This window comes from Ranitomeya variabilis, chromosome 4 (assembly GCF_051348905.1).
Source record: "Ranitomeya variabilis isolate aRanVar5 chromosome 4, aRanVar5.hap1, whole genome shotgun sequence".
Lineage (NCBI taxonomy): Eukaryota > Metazoa > Chordata > Amphibia > Anura > Dendrobatidae > Ranitomeya > Ranitomeya variabilis.
In genome coordinates this window covers 316365096-316381456 of record NC_135235.1, presented here as the reverse complement: position 1 = coordinate 316381456, position 16361 = coordinate 316365096, and the positions used below count along the sequence as shown (strand labels likewise).

Genomic DNA, 16361 nt, shown 5'->3' with positions numbered 1-16361 from the left:
AATGCTGACAAAAAGTACACATATGAAAAATGCTATTTATTTACATTTTTGTGTGGTGCGACAAGTTGGTTTAAGGATATAAGCAGTCAAAGAATAAAAATGACTAATATTTCAAAATTTTAAACAAAATTTAGATATTTTCACAGAAAAAAACTAAAAATATATTGACCTAAATTTACAGTTAATGTAAAGTACAATGTGTCACAAAAAACACTTTCAGAATTACGGGGATATGTAGAAGCATTCCAGAGTTATTACTGCATACAGTGATAAAAGTCATATTTTTTTAAAATGGGGCTTGGCCATTTAGCTCAAAATAGGCTTGATAACTAATAGTTTAAACAAATGTATTGAAATAAAAACTGTAATATTAAATATTTTAAAATAATTTTCAATGGCAATTACTGGTCATATTTCTTCTGACTAACTTGGAAAGAGTTAATCCCAAAGTTACCACTACCTGGGAGTCTTTGGGGTGAATCTGAAATTGTCGTCTATAAACGGAACTCTAGGACCGTGAAATAGTTTTTATGTGCATATGTTAGCTGTCTTGGCACTATAAAAATACTGCTGGCGGTCAATGAACCTGATGAATGGAGTCAAATTGAAAATGTAAAAAAATCTCTCTCAAAATTGCTGTTTTTTTCTACTCATTCACAAAGAGTTAATGAAAGTTATTAAATATGTACAACAAAATAGCAGGAGTTTCAAATAGAAATCATGCTGCAAAAACCAGTCAAAGCAAAAATAAAAATATCTACTTTCAGAGGTTTTGCTTGACATTTGCCAAGTGTCTAGCACTCCTAAAGTTGTTTGTGTTTGGCCGAAATAGCTCAGATGGGAGAGCGTTAGACTGAAGATCTAAAGGTCCCTGGTTCGATCCCGGGTTTCGGCAACATCATTTTTCTTGATTCTTTACATTTTAAGGAGAAAATAAACAAAGCACGTGGACTGATTATTTAAAGAAAATGTAAAAGGCCTAAAAATCTTAACTATCTACAGAAAATAAAATGTTAAAAAGATGAGAAATGGGAACTTTTCCATTTGAGCAAATTATTATTTTTTTGTAATTTTTCCTGTTTTGTTTATTTCCATTTCACTTAGCTGTAAGAGGATTTAAAGGGAACCTGATAGCTGATAAAGAAAGCATGTATCAGACACTAGCTGAATGATTTCAACCATGCATGTTTGACTATGAAATGCTGTGGTGTATATGAATTCATTGTGAGAAGTAATTTCTAAAATGGGGTCACTTTGGGGGGGTTTCTGCTGTTTTGGTACTTTTGGTACTCTGCAAATTTTACCTGCAAACTATTCTTGCAAAATCTGCATTCCAAAATCCAAATAGCGCTCTTATTTTCAAAGCCCTGCTGTGTGGCCAAACAGTAGATTCTGAAGAAATATGGTGCATCACCGCATTTTGTGAGAAATCTAACATTTCTAACATCCTAACAAAATAAAAGGAGGTTTGAAAGTGAATGCTGACAAAAAGTACACATATGAAAAATCCACAAGAAGTCAGGATGGCCGAGTGGTCTAAGGCGCTGCGTTCAGGTCGCAGTCTCTCTTGGAGGCGTGGGTTCAAATCCCACTTCTGACATCACCTTTTCATGAAACTATACAGATTCTCAGTCAATTATTGATTAGATGGGGATCAAACCAAACTTAGCAATGGGCCTTAAAAAATCCGATCCCAAAGTTACCACTACCTGGGAGTCTTTGGGGTGAATCTGAAATTGTCGTATATAAACGGAACTCTAGGACCGTGAAATAGTTTTTATGTGCATATGTTAGCTGTCTTGGCACTATAAAAATACTGCTGGCGGTCAATGAACCTGATGAATGGAGTCAAATTGAAAATGTAAAAAAATCTCTGTGAAAATTGCTGTTTTTTTCTACTCATTCACAAAGAGTTAATGAAAGTTATTAAATATGTACAACAAAATAGCAGGAGTTTCAAATAGAAATCATGCTGCAAAAACCAGTCAAAGCAAAAATAAAAATATCTACTTTCAGGGGTTTCGCTTGACATTTGCCAAGTGTCTAGCACTCCTAAAGTTGATTGTGTTTGGCCGAAATAGCTCAGATGGGAGAGCGTTAGACTGAAGATCTAAAGGTCCCTGGTTCGATCCCGGGTTTCGGCAACATCATTTTTCTTGATTCTTTACATTTTAAGGAGAAAATAAACAAAGCACGTGGACTGATTATTTAAAGAAAATGTAAAAGGCCTAAAAATCTTAACTATCTACAGAAAATAAAATGTTAAAAAGATGAGAAATGTGAACTTTTCCATTTGAGCAAATTATTATTTTTTTGTAATTTTTCCTCTGTTTTGTTTATTTCCATTTCACTTAGCTGTAAGAGGATTTAAAGGGAACCTGATAGCTGATAAAGAAAGCATGTATCAGACACTAGCTGAATGATTTCAACCATGTATGTTTGACTATGAAATGCTGTGGTGTATATGAATTCATTGTGAGAAGTAATTTCTAAAATGGGGTCACTTTGGGGGGGTTTCTGCTGTTTTGGTACTTTTGGTACTCTGCAAATTTTACCTGCAAACTATTCTTGCAAAATCTGCATTCCAAAATCCAAATAGCGCTCTTATTTTCAAAGCCCTGCTGTGTGGCCAAACAGTAGATTCTGAAGAAATATGGTGCATCACCGCATTTTGTGAGAAATCTAACATTTCTAACATCCTAACAAAATAAAAGGAGGTTTGAAAGTGAATGCTGACAAAAAGTACACATATGAAAAATGCTATTTATTTACATTTTTGTGTGGTGCGACAAGTTGGTTTAAGGATATAAGCAGTCAAAGAATAAAAATGACTAATATTTCAAAATTTTAAACAAACTTTAGATATTTTCACAGAAAAAAACTAAAAATATATTGACCTAAATTTACAGTTAATGTAAAGTACAATGTGTCACAAAAAACACTTTCAGAATTACGGGGATATGTAGAAGCATTCCAGAGTTATTACTGCATACAGTGATAAAAGTCATATTTTTTTAAAATGGGGCTTGGCCATTTAGCTCAAAATAGGCTTGATAACTAATAGTTTAAACAAATGTATTGAAATAAAAACTGTAATATTAAATATTTTAAAATAATTTTCAATGACAATTACTGGTCATATTTCTTCTGACTAACTTGGAAAGAGTTAAGGCACAAAATCCACAAGAAGTCAGGATGGCCGAGTGGTCTAAGGCGCTGCGTTCAGGTCGCAGTCTCTTGGAGGCGTGGGTTCAAATCCCACTTCTGACATCACCTTTTCATGAAACTATACAGATTCTCAGTCAATTATTGATTAGATGGGGATCAAACCAAACTTAGCAATGGGCCTTAAAAAATCCGATCCCAAAGTTACCACTACCTGGGAGTCTTTGGGGAGAATCTGAAATTGTCGTCTATAAACGGAACTCTAGGACCGTGAAATAGTTTTTATGTGCATATGTTAGCTGTCTTGGCACTATAAAAATACTGCCGGCGGTCAATGGGGCGGGACTATTTCAACTCTTTGTGTTCTCTTTCCCTATTAGGGCGGAGACTCCACATCCTATGGGGCTGTTCTGGGAGATTTCTATAAACTGAATTGCCGGTAAGTCTAATTTCATATTTGATTACCTCATTCATCAATAGACCATAAAAATACTTAATAAACAAAAGCTTAAAAAGCAGGTAATCATAGTTTTAAAGTCTGAAATGCACATGCGATACTGACATCTAAGTTTCAGCACATTTTGGGACAAATGTTTTCACATTGAAAGTTAACAATCATTAAAATATTTTCTCTAAATTGTTGTCTCCTTTTTTGCTCCAATTATTTGCATTTAATAACAAATAAAACTTGATGTAACATTATGCATGCACATTGTCTTTTATGTGCAACCATCACCTGTCTCACAAACACAGGGTTTGAATGAACCTGATGAATGGAGTCAAATTGAAAATGTAAAAAAATCTCTGTCAAAATTGCTGTTTTTTTCTACTCATTCACAAAGAGTTAATGAAAGTTATTAAATATGTACAACAAAATAGCAGGAGTTTCAAATAGAAATCATGCTGCAAAAACTAGTCAAAGCAAAAATAAAAATATCTACTTTCAGGGGTTTCGCTTGACATTTGCCAAGTGTCTAGCACTCCTAAAGTTGTTTGTGTTTGGCCGAAATAGCTCAGATGGGAGAGCGTTAGACTGAAGATCTAAAGGTCCCTGGTTCGATCCCGGGTTTCGGCAACATCATTTTTCTTGATTCTTTACATTTTAAGGAGAAAATAAACAAAGCACGTGGACTGATTATTTAAAGAAAATGTAAAAGGCCTAAAAATCTTAACTATCTACAGAAAATAAAATGTTAAAAAGATGAGAAATGGGAACTTTTCCATTTGAGCAAATTATTATTTTTTTGTAATTTTTCCTCTGTTTTGTTTATTTCCATTTCACTTAGCTGTAAGAGGATTTAAAGGGAACCTGATAGCTGATAAAGAAAGCATGTATCAGACACTAGCTGAATGATTTCAACCATGTATGTTTGACTATGAAATGCTGTGGTGTATATGAATTCATTGTGAGAAGTAATTTCTAAAATGAGGTCACTTTGGGGGGGTTTCTGCTGTTTTGGTACTTTTGGTACTCTGCAAATTTTACCTGCAAACTATTCTTGCAAAATCTGCATTCCAAAATCCAAATAGCGCTCTTATTTTCAAAGCCCTGCTGTGTGGCCAAACAGTAGATTCTGAAGAAATATGGTGCATCACCGCATTTTGTGAGAAATCTAACATTTCTAACATCCTAACAAAATAAAAGGAGGTTTGAAAGTGAATGCTGACAAAAAGTACACATATGAAAAATGCTATTTATTTACATTTTTGTGTGGTGCGACAAGTTGGTTTAAGGATATAAGCAGTCAAAGAATAAAAATGACTAATATTTCAAAATTTTAAACAAACTTTAGATATTTTCACAGAAAAAAACTAAAAATATATTGACCTAAATTTACAGTTAATGTAAAGTACAATGTGTCACAAAAAACACTTTCAGAATTACGGGGATATGTAGAAGCATTCCAGAGTTATTACTGCATACAGTGATAAAAGTCATATTTTTTTAAAATGGGGCTTGGCCATTTAGCTCAAAATAGGCTTGATAACTAATAGTTTAAACAAATGTATTGAAATAAAAACTGTAATATTAAATATTTTAAAATAATTTTCAATGACAATTACTGGTCATATTTCTTCTGACTAACTTGGAAAGAGTTAAGGCACAAAATCCACAAGAAGTCAGGATGGCCGAGTGGTCTAAGGCGCTGCGTTCAGGTCGCAGTCTCTTGGAGGCGTGGGTTCAAATCCCACTTCTGACATCACCTTTTCATGAAACTATACAGATTCTCAGTCAATTATTGATTAGATGGGGATCAAACCAAACTTAGCAATGGGCCTTAAAAAATCCGATCCCAAAGTTACCACTACCTGGGAGTCTTTGGGGAGAATCTGAAATTGTCGTCTATAAACGGAACTCTAGGACCGTGAAATAGTTTTTATGTGCATATGTTAGCTGTCTTGGCACTATAAAAATACTGCCGGCGGTCAATGGGGCGGGACTATTTCAACTCTTTGTGTTCTCTTTCCCTATTAGGGCGGAGACTCCACATCCTATGGGGCTGTTCTGGGAGATTTCTATAAACTGAATTGCCGGTAAGTCTAATTTCATATTTGATTACCTCATTCATCAATAGACCATAAAAATACTTAATAAACAAAAGCTTAAAAAGCAGGTAATCATAGTTTTAAAGTCTGAAATGCACATGCGATACTGACATCTAAGTTTCAGCACATTTTGGGACAAATGTTTTCACATTGAAAGTTAACAATCATTAAAATATTTTCTCTAAATTGTTGTCTCCTTTTTTGCTCCAATTATTTGCATTTAATAACAAATAAAACTTGATGTAACATTATGCATGCACATTGTCTTTTATGTGCAACCATCACCTGTCTCACAAACACAGGGTTTAAATGAACCTGATGAATGGAGTCAAATTGAAAATGTAAAAAAATCTCTGTCAAAATTGCTGTTTTTTTCTACTCATTCACAAAGAGTTAATGAAAGTTATTAAATATGTACAACAAAATAGCAGGAGTTTCAAATAGAAATCATGCTGCAAAAACCAGTCAAAGCAAAAATAAAAATATCTACTTTCAGGGGTTTCGCTTGACATTTGCCAAGTGTCTAGCACTCCTAAAGTTGTTTGTGTTTGGCCGAAATAGCTCAGATGGGAGAGCGTTAGACTGAAGATCTAAAGGTCCCTGGTTCGATCCCGGGTTTCGGCAACATCATTTTTCTTGATTCTTTACATTTTAAGGAGAAAATAAACAAAGCACGTGGACTGATTATTTAAAGAAAATGTAAAAGGCCTAAAAATCTTAACTATCTACAGAAAATAAAATGTTAAAAAGATGAGAAATGGGAACTTTTCCATTTGAGCAAATTATTATTTTTTTGTAATTTTTCCTCTGTTTTGTTTATTTCCATTTCACTTAGCTGTAAGAGGATTTAAAGGGAACCTGATAGCTGATAAAGAAAGCATGTATCAGACACTAGCTGAATGATTTCAACCATGTATGTTTGACTATGAAATGCTGTGGTGTATATGAATTTATTGTGAGAAGTAATTTCTAAAATGGGGTCACTTTGGGGGGGTTTCTGCTGTTTTGGTACTTTTGGTACTCTGCAAATTTTACCTGCAAACTATTCTTGCAAAATCTGCATTCCAAAATCCAAATAGCGCTCTTATTTTCAAAGCCCTGCTGTGTGGCCAAACAGTAGATTCTGAAGAAATATGGTGCATCACCGCATTTTGTGAGAAATCTAACATTTCTAACATCCTAACAAAATAAAAGGAGGTTTGAAAGTGAATGCTGACAAAAAGTACACATATGAAAAATGCTATTTATTTACATTTTTGTGTGGTGCGACAAGTTGGTTTAAGGATATAAGCAGTCAAAGAATAAAAATGACTAATATTTCAACATTTTAAACAAAATTTAGATATTTTCACAGAAAAAAACTAAAAATATATTGACCTAAATTTACAGTTAATGTAAAGTACAATGTGTCACAAAAAACACTTTCAGAATTACGGGGATATGTAGAAGCATTCCAGAGTTATTACTGCATACAGTGATAAAAGTCATATTTTTTTAAAATGGGGCTTGGCCATTTAGCTCAAAATAGGCTTGATAACTAATAGTTTAAACAAATGTATTGAAATAAAAACTGTAATATTAAATTTTTTTAAATAATTTTCAATGACAATTACTGGTCATATTTCTTCTGACTAACTTGGAAAGAGTTAAGGCACAAAATCCACAAGAAGTCAGGATGGCTGAGTGTTCTAAGGCGCTGCGTTCAGGTCGCAGTCTCTCTTGGAGGCGTGGGTTCAAATCCCACTTCTTACATCACCTTTTCATGAAACTATACAGATTCTCAGTCAATTATTGATTAGATGGGGATCAAACCAAACTTAGCAATGGGCCTTAAAAAATCCGATCCCAAAGTTACCACTACCTGGGAGTCTTTGGGGTGAATCTGAAATTGTCGTCTATAAACGGAACTCTAGGACCGTGAAATAGTTTTTATGTGCATATGTTAGCTGTCTTGGCACTATAAAAATACTGCCGGCGGTCAATGGGGCGGGACTATTTAAACTCTTTGTGTTCTCTTTCCCTATTAGGGCGGAGACTCCACATCCTATGGGGCTGTTCTGGGAGATTTCTATAAACTGAATTGCCGGTAAGTCTAATTTCATATTTGATTACCTCATTCATCAATAGACCATAAAAATACTTAATAAACAAAAGCTTAAAAAGCAGGTAATCATAGTTTTAAAGTCTGAAATGCACATGCGATACTGACATCTAAGTTTCAGCACATTTTGGGACAAATGTTTTCACATTGAAAGTTAACAATCATTAAAATATTTTCTCTAAATTGTTGTCTCCTTTTTTGCTCCAATTATTTGCATTTAATAACAAATAAAACTTGATGTAACATTATGCATGCACATTGTCTTTTATGTGCAACCATCACCTGTCTCACAAACACAGGGTTTGAATGAACCTGATGAATGGAGTCAAATTGAAAATGTAAAAAAATCTCTGTCAAAATTGCTGTTTTTTTCTACTCATTCACAAAGAGTTAATGAAAGTTATTAAATATGTACAACAAAATAGCAGGAGTTTCAAATAGAAATCATGCTGCAAAAACCAGTCAAAGCAAAAATAAAAATATCTACTTTCAGGGGTTTCGCTTGACATTTGCCAAGTGTCTAGCACTCCTAAAGTTGTTTGTGTTTGGCCGAAATAGCTCAGATGGGAGAGCGTTAGACGGAATATCTAAAGGTCCCTGGTTCGATCCCGGGTTTCGGCAACATCATTTTTCTTGATTCTTTACATTTTAAGGAGAAAATAAACAAAGCACGTGGACTGATTATTTAAAGAAAATGTAAAAGGCCTAAAAATCTTAACTATCTACAGAAAATAAAATGTTAAAAAGATGAGAAATGGGAACTTTTCCATTTGAGCAAATTATTATTTTTTTGTAATTTTTCCTCTGTTTTGTTTATTTCCATTTCACTTAGCTGTAAGAGGATTTAAAGGGAACCTGATAGCTGATAAAGAAAGCATGTATCAGACACTAGCTGAATGATTTCAACCATGTATGTTTGACTATGAAATGCTGTGGTGTATATGAATTCATTGTGAGAAGTAATTTCTAAAATGGGGTCACTTTGGGGGGGTTTCTGCTGTTTTGGTACTTTTGGTACTCTGCAAATTTTACCTGCAAACTATTCTTGCAAAATCTGCATTCCAAAATCCAAATAGCGCTCTTATTTTCAAAGCCCTGCTGTGTGGCCAAACAGTAGATTCTGAAGAAATATGGTGCATCACCGCATTTTGTGAGAAATCTAACATTTCTAACATCCTAACAAAATAAAAGGAGGTTTGAAAGTGAATGCTGACAAAAAGTACACATATGAAAAATGCTATTTATTTACATTTTTGTGTGGTGCGACAAGTTGGTTTAAGGATATAAGCAGTCAAAGAATAAAAATGACTAATATTTCAACATTTTAAACAAAATTTAGATATTTTCACAGAAAAAAACTAAAAATATATTGACCTAAATTTACAGTTAATGTAAAGTACAATGTGTCACAAAAAACACTTTCAGAATTACGGGGATATGTAGAAGCATTCCAGAGTTATTACTGCATACAGTGATAAAAGTCATATTTTTTAAAAATGGGGCTTGGCCATTTAGCTCAAAATAGGCTTGATGACTAATAGTTTAAACAAATGTATTGAAATAAAAACTGTAATATTAAATATTTTAAAATAATTTTCAATGACAATTACTGGTCATATTTCTGCTGACTAACTTGGAAAGAGTTAAGGCACAGAATCTACAAGAAGTCAGGATGGCCAAGCGGTCTAAGGCGCTGCGTTCAGGTCGCAGTCTCTCTTGGAGGCGTGGGTTCAAATCCCACTTCTGACATCACCTTTTCATGAAACTATACAGATTCTCAGTCAATTATTGATTAGATGGGGATCAAACCAAACTTAGCAATGGGCCTTAAAAAATCCGATCCCAAAGTTACCACTACCTGGGAGTCTTTGGGGTGAATCTGAATTTGTCGTCTATAAACGGAACTCTAGGACCGTGAAATAGTTTTTATGTGCATATGTTAGCTGTCTTGGCACTATAAAAATACTGCCGGCGGTCAATGGGGCGGGACTATTTCAACTCTTTGTGTTCTCTTTCCCTATTAGGGCGGAGACTCCACATCCTATGGGGCTGTTCTGGGAGATTTCTATAAACTGAATTGCCGGTAAGTCTAATTTCATATTTGATTACCTCATTCATCAATAGACCATAAAAATACTTAATAAACAAAAGCTTAAAAAGCAGGTAATCATAGTTTTAAAGTCTGAAATGCACATGCGATACTGACATCTAAGTTTCAGCACATTTTGGGACAAATGTTTTCACATTGAAAGTTAACAATCATTAAAATATTTTCTCTAAATTGTTCACTCCTTTTTTGCTCCAATTATTTGCATTTAATAACAAATAAAACTTGATGTAACATTATGCATGCACATTGTCTTTTATGTGCAACCATCACCTGTCTCACAAACACAGGGTTTGAATGAACCTGATGAATGGAGTCAAATTGAAAATGTAAAAAAACTCTGTCAAAATTGCTGTTTTTTTCTACTCATTCACAAAGAGTTAATGAAAGTTATTAAATATGTACAACAAAATAGCAGGAGTTTCAAATAGAAATCATGCTGCAAAAACCAGTCAAAGCAAAAATAAAAATATCTACTTTCAGGGGTTTCGCTTGACATTTGCCAAGTGTCTAGCACTCCTAAAGCTGTTTGTGTTTGGCCGAAATAGCTCAGATGGGAGAGCGTTAGACTGAAGATCTAAAGGTCCCTGGTTCGATCCTGGGTTTCGGCAACATCATTTTTCTTGATTCTTTACATTTTAAGGAGAAAATAAACAAAGCACGTGGACTGATTATTTAAAGAAAATGTAAAAGGCCTAAAAATCTTAACTATCTACAGAAAATAAAATGTTAAAAAGATGAGAAATGGGAACTTTTCCATTTGAGCAAATTATTATTTTTTTGTAATTTTTCCTCTGTTTTGTTTATTTCCATTTCACTTAGCTGTAAAAGGATTTAAAGGGAACCTGATGGCTGATAAAGAAAGCATGTATCAGACACTAGCTGAATGATTTCAACCATGTATGTTTGACTATGAAATGCTGTGGTGTATATGAATTCATTGTGAGAAGTAATTTCTAAAATGGGGTCACTTTGGGGGGGTTTCTGCTGTTTTGGTACTTTTGGTACTCTGCAACTTTTACCTGCAAACTATTCTTGCAAAATCTGCATTCCAAAATCCAAATAGCGCTCTTATTTTCAAAGCCCTGCTGTGTGGCCAAACAGTAGATTCTGAAGAAATATGGTGCATCACCGCATTTTGTGAGAAATCTAACATTTCTAACATCCTAACAAAATAAAAGGAGGTTTGAAAGTGAATGCTGACAAAAAGTATACATATGAAAAATGCTATTTATTTACATTTTTGTGTGGTGCGACAAGTTGGTTTAAGGATATAAGCAGTCAAAGAATAAAAATGACTAATATTTCAAAATTTTAAACAAAATTTAGATATTTTCACAGAAAAAAACTAAAAATATATTGACCTAAATTTACAGTTAATGTAAAGTACAATGTGTCACAAAAAAACACTTTCAGAATTACGGGGATATGTAGAAGCATTCCAGAGTTATTACTGCATACAGTGATAAAAGTCATATTTTTTTAAAATGGGGCTTGGCCATTTAGCTCAAAATAGGCTTGATGACTAATAGTTTAAACAAATGTATTGAAATAAAAACTGTAATATTAAATATTTTAAAATAATTTTCAATGACAATTACTGGTCATATTTCTGCTGACTAACTTGGAAAGAGTTAAGGCACAGAATCTACAAGAAGTCAGGATGGCCAAGCGGTCTAAGGCGCTGCGTTCAGGTCGCAGTCTCTCTTGGAGGCGTGGGTTCAAATCCCACTTCTGACATCACCTTTTCATGAAACTATACAGATTCTCAGTCAATTATTGATTATATGGGGATCAAACCAAACTTAGCAATGGGCCTTAAAAAATCTGATCCCAAAGTTACCACTACCTGGGAGTCTTTGGGGTGAATCTGAATTTGTCGTCTATAAACGGAACTCTAGGACCGTGAAATAGTTTTTATGTGCATATGTTAGCTGTCTTGGCACTATAAAAATACTGCCGGCGGTCAATGGGGCGGGACTATTTCAACTCTTTGTGTTCTCTTTCCCTATTAGGGCGGAGACTCCACATCCTATGGGGCTGTTCTGGGAGATTTCTATAAACTGAATTGCCGGTAAGTCTAATTTCATATTTGATTACCTCATTCATCAATAGACCATAAAAATACTTAATAAACAAAAGCTTAAAAAGCAGGTAATCATAGTTTTAAAGTCTGAAATGCACATGCGATACTGACATCTAAGTTTCAGCACATTTTGGGACAAATGTTTTCACATTGAAAGTTAACAATCATTAAAATATTTTCTCTAAATTGTTGTCTCCTTTTTTGCTCCAATTATTTGCATTTAATAACAAATAAAACTTGATGTAACATTATGCATGCACATTGTCTTTTATGTGCAACCATCACCTGTCTCACAAACACAGGGTTTGAATGAACCTGATGAATGGAGTCAAATTGAAAATGTAAAAAAACTCTGTCAAAATTGCTGTTTTTTTCTACTCATTCACAAAGAGTTAATGAAAGTTATTAAATATGTACAACAAAATAGCAGGAGTTTCAAATAGAAATCATGCTGCAAAAACCAGTCAAAGCAAAAATAAAAATATCTACTTTCAGGGGTTTTGCTTGACATTTGCCAAGTGTCTAGCACTCCTAAAGTTGTTTGTGTTTGGCCGAAATAGCTCAGATGGGAGAGCGTTAGACTGAAGATCTAAAGGTCCCTGGTTCGATCCCGTGTTTCGGCAACATCATTTTTCTTGATTCTTTACATTTTAAGGACAAAATAAACAAAGCACGTGGACTAATTATTTAAAGAAAATGTAAAAGGCCTAAAAATCTTAACTATCTACAAAAAATAAAATGTTAAAAAGATGAGAAATGGGAACTTTTCCATTTGAGCAAATTATTATTTTTTTGTAATTTTTCCTCTGTTTTGTTTATTTCCATTTCACTTAGCTGTAAGAGGATTTAAAGGGAACCTGATAGCTGATAAAGAAAGCATGTATCAGACACTAGCTGAATGATTTCAACCATGTATGTTTGACTATGAAATGCTGTGGTGTATATGAATTCATTGTGAGAAGTAATTTCTAAAATGGGGTCACTTTGGGGGGGTTTCTGCTGTTTTGGTACTTTTGGTACTCTGCAAATTTTACCTGCAAACTATTCTTGCAAAATCTGCATTCCAAAATCCAAATAGCGCTCTTATTTTCAAAGCCCTGCTGTGTGGCCAAACAGTAGATTCTGAAGAAATATGGTGCATCACCGCATTTTGTGAGAAATCTAACATTTCTAACATCCTAACAAAATAAAAGGAGGTTTGAAAGTGAATGCTGACAAAAAGTACACATATGAAAAATGCTATTTATTTACATTTTTGTGTGGTGCGACAAGTTGGTTTAAGGATATAAGCAGTCAAAGAATAAAAATGACTAATATTTCAAAATTTTAAACAAAATTTAGATATTTTCACAGAAAAAAACTAAAAATATATTGACCTAAATTTACAGTTAATGTAAAGTACAATGTGTCACAAAAAACACTTTCAGAATTACGGGGATATGTAGAAGCATTCCAGAGTTATTACTGCATACAGTGATAAAAGTCATATTTTTTTAAAATGGGGCTTGGCCATTTAGCTCAAAATAGGCTTGATAACTAATAGTTTAAACAAATGTATTGAAATAAAAACTGTAATATTAAATATTTTAAAATAATTTTCAATGGCAATTACTGGTCATATTTCTTCTGACTAACTTGGAAAGAGTTAATCCCAAAGTTACCACTACCTGGGAGTCTTTGGGGTGAATCTGAAATTGTCGTCTATAAACGGAACTCTAGGACCGTGAAATAGTTTTTATGTGCATATGTTAGCTGTCTTGGCACTATAAAAATACTGCTGGCGGTCAATGAACCTGATGAATGGAGTCAAATTGAAAATGTAAAAAAATCTCTCTCAAAATTGCTGTTTTTTTCTACTCATTCACAAAGAGTTAATGAAAGTTATTAAATATGTACAACAAAATAGCAGGAGTTTCAAATAGAAATCATGCTGCAAAAACCAGTCAAAGCAAAAATAAAAATATCTACTTTCAGAGGTTTTGCTTGACATTTGCCAAGTGTCTAGCACTCCTAAAGTTGTTTGTGTTTGGCCGAAATAGCTCAGATGGGAGAGCGTTAGACTGAAGATCTAAAGGTCCCTGGTTCGATCCCGGGTTTCGGCAACATCATTTTTCTTGATTCTTTACATTTTAAGGAGAAAATAAACAAAGCACGTGGACTGATTATTTAAAGAAAATGTAAAAGGCCTAAAAATCTTAACTATCTACAGAAAATAAAATGTTAAAAAGATGAGAAATGGGAACTTTTCCATTTGAGCAAATTATTATTTTTTTGTAATTTTTCCTGTTTTGTTTATTTCCATTTCACTTAGCTGTAAGAGGATTTAAAGGGAACCTGATAGCTGATAAAGAAAGCATGTATCAGACACTAGCTGAATGATTTCAACCATGCATGTTTGACTATGAAATGCTGTGGTGTATATGAATTCATTGTGAGAAGTAATTTCTAAAATGGGGTCACTTTGGGGGGGTTTCTGCTGTTTTGGTACTTTTTGTACTCTGCAAATTTTACCTGCAAACTATTCTTGCAAAATCTGCATTCCAAAATCCAAATAGCGCTCTTATTTTCAAAGCCCTGCTGTGTGGCCAAACAGTAGATTCTGAAGAAATATGGTGCATCACCGCATTTTGTGAGAAATCTAACATTTCTAACATCCTAACAAAATAAAAGGAGGTTTGAAAGTGAATGCTGACAAAAAGTACACATATGAAAAATCCACAAGAAGTCAGGATGGCCGAGTGGTCTAAGGCGCTGCGTTCAGGTCGCAGTCTCTCTTGGAGGCGTGGGTTCAAATCCCACTTCTGACATCACCTTTTCATGAAACTATACAGATTCTCAGTCAATTATTGATTAGATGGGGATCAAACCAAACTTAGCAATGGGCCTTAAAAAATCCGATCCCAAAGTTACCACTACCTGGGAGTCTTTGGGGTGAATCTGAAATTGTCGTATATAAACGGAACTCTAGGACCGTGAAATAGTTTTTATGTGCATATGTTAGCTGTCTTGGCACTATAAAAATACTGCTGGCGGTCAATGAACCTGATGAATGGAGTCAAATTGAAAATGTAAAAAAATCTCTGTGAAAATTGCTGTTTTTTTCTACTCATTCACAAAGAGTTAATGAAAGTTATTAAATATGTACAACAAAATAGCAGGAGTTTCAAATAGAAATCATGCTGCAAAAACCAGTCAAAGCAAAAATAAAAATATCTACTTTCAGGGGTTTCGCTTGACATTTGCCAAGTGTCTAGCACTCCTAAAGTTGATTGTGTTTGGCCGAAATAGCTCAGATGGGAGAGCGTTAGACTGAAGATCTAAAGGTCCCTGGTTCGATCCCGGGTTTCGGCAACATCATTTTTCTTGATTCTTTACATTTTAAGGAGAAAATAAACAAAGCACGTGGACTGATTATTTAAAGAAAATGTAAAAGGCCTAAAAATCTTAACTATCTACAGAAAATAAAATGTTAAAAAGATGAGAAATGTGAACTTTTCCATTTGAGCAAATTATTATTTTTTTGTAATTTTTCCTCTGTTTTGTTTATTTCCATTTCACTTAGCTGTAAGAGGATTTAAAGGGAACCTGATAGCTGATAAAGAAAGCATGTATCAGACACTAGCTGAATGATTTCAACCATGTATGTTTGACTATGAAATGCTGTGGTGTATATGAATTCATTGTGAGAAGTAATTTCTAAAATGGGGTCACTTTGGGGGGGTTTCTGCTGTTTTGGTACTTTTGGTACTCTGCAAATTTTACCTGCAAACTATTCTTGCAAAATCTGCATTCCAAAATCCAAATAGCGCTCTTATTTTCAAAGCCCTGCTGTGTGGCCAAACAGTAGATTCTGAAGAAATATGGTGCATCACCGCATTTTGTGAGAAATCTAACATTTCTAACATCCTAACAAAATAAAAGGAGGTTTGAAAGTGAATGCTGACAAAAAGTACACATATGAAAAATGCTATTTATTTACATTTTTGTGTGGTGCGACAAGTTGGTTTAAGGATATAAGCAGTCAAAGAATAAAAATGACTAATATTTCAAAATTTTAAACAAACTTTAGATATTTTCACAGAAAAAAACTAAAAATATATTGACCTAAATTTACAGTTAATGTAAAGTACAATGTGTCACAAAAAACACTTTCAGAATTACGGGGATATGTAGAAGCATTCCAGAGTTATTACTGCATACAGTGATAAAAGTCATATTTTTTTAAAATGGGGCTTGGCCATTTAGCTCAAAATAGGCTTGATAACTAATAGTTTAAACAAATGTATTGAAATAAAAACTGTAATATTAAATATTTTAAAATAATTTTCAATGACAATTACTGGTCATATTTCTTC

At 33.7% G+C, this 16361-nt stretch overlaps 13 non-coding genes across 13 annotated transcripts; all 13 read left to right on the top strand.

Annotated features, from left to right (window-relative positions):
- The first annotated feature begins 822 nt into the window (after positions 1-822).
- TRNAF-GAA (transfer RNA phenylalanine (anticodon GAA)) lies at positions 823-895 on the top strand. The gene has a single exon. It is a non-coding gene; the product is annotated as a tRNA-Phe (tRNA).
- A 622-nt stretch (positions 896-1517) lies between these two features.
- Positions 1518-1600, top strand: TRNAL-CAG (transfer RNA leucine (anticodon CAG)). Its single transcript has one exon. It is a non-coding gene; the product is annotated as a tRNA-Leu (tRNA).
- Positions 1601-2071: 471 nt separating this feature from the next.
- TRNAF-GAA (transfer RNA phenylalanine (anticodon GAA)) lies at positions 2072-2144 on the top strand. Its single transcript has one exon. It is a non-coding gene; the product is annotated as a tRNA-Phe (tRNA).
- A 1045-nt stretch (positions 2145-3189) lies between these two features.
- TRNAL-CAG (transfer RNA leucine (anticodon CAG)) lies at positions 3190-3270 on the top strand. The gene has a single exon. It is a non-coding gene; the product is annotated as a tRNA-Leu (tRNA).
- Positions 3271-4167: 897 nt separating this feature from the next.
- On the top strand, positions 4168-4240 carry TRNAF-GAA (transfer RNA phenylalanine (anticodon GAA)). Its single transcript has one exon. It is a non-coding gene; the product is annotated as a tRNA-Phe (tRNA).
- A 1045-nt stretch (positions 4241-5285) lies between these two features.
- TRNAL-CAG (transfer RNA leucine (anticodon CAG)) lies at positions 5286-5366 on the top strand. Its single transcript has one exon. It is a non-coding gene; the product is annotated as a tRNA-Leu (tRNA).
- Positions 5367-6263: 897 nt separating this feature from the next.
- TRNAF-GAA (transfer RNA phenylalanine (anticodon GAA)) lies at positions 6264-6336 on the top strand. The gene has a single exon. It is a non-coding gene; the product is annotated as a tRNA-Phe (tRNA).
- A 3143-nt stretch (positions 6337-9479) lies between these two features.
- On the top strand, positions 9480-9562 carry TRNAL-CAG (transfer RNA leucine (anticodon CAG)). The gene has a single exon. It is a non-coding gene; the product is annotated as a tRNA-Leu (tRNA).
- An 896-nt stretch (positions 9563-10458) lies between these two features.
- TRNAF-GAA (transfer RNA phenylalanine (anticodon GAA)) lies at positions 10459-10531 on the top strand. The gene has a single exon. It is a non-coding gene; the product is annotated as a tRNA-Phe (tRNA).
- A 1046-nt stretch (positions 10532-11577) lies between these two features.
- On the top strand, positions 11578-11660 carry TRNAL-CAG (transfer RNA leucine (anticodon CAG)). Its single transcript has one exon. It is a non-coding gene; the product is annotated as a tRNA-Leu (tRNA).
- Positions 11661-14035: 2375 nt separating this feature from the next.
- On the top strand, positions 14036-14108 carry TRNAF-GAA (transfer RNA phenylalanine (anticodon GAA)). Its single transcript has one exon. It is a non-coding gene; the product is annotated as a tRNA-Phe (tRNA).
- A 622-nt stretch (positions 14109-14730) lies between these two features.
- Positions 14731-14813, top strand: TRNAL-CAG (transfer RNA leucine (anticodon CAG)). Its single transcript has one exon. It is a non-coding gene; the product is annotated as a tRNA-Leu (tRNA).
- A 471-nt stretch (positions 14814-15284) lies between these two features.
- TRNAF-GAA (transfer RNA phenylalanine (anticodon GAA)) lies at positions 15285-15357 on the top strand. Its single transcript has one exon. It is a non-coding gene; the product is annotated as a tRNA-Phe (tRNA).
- Positions 15358-16361: the final 1004 nt, after the last annotated feature.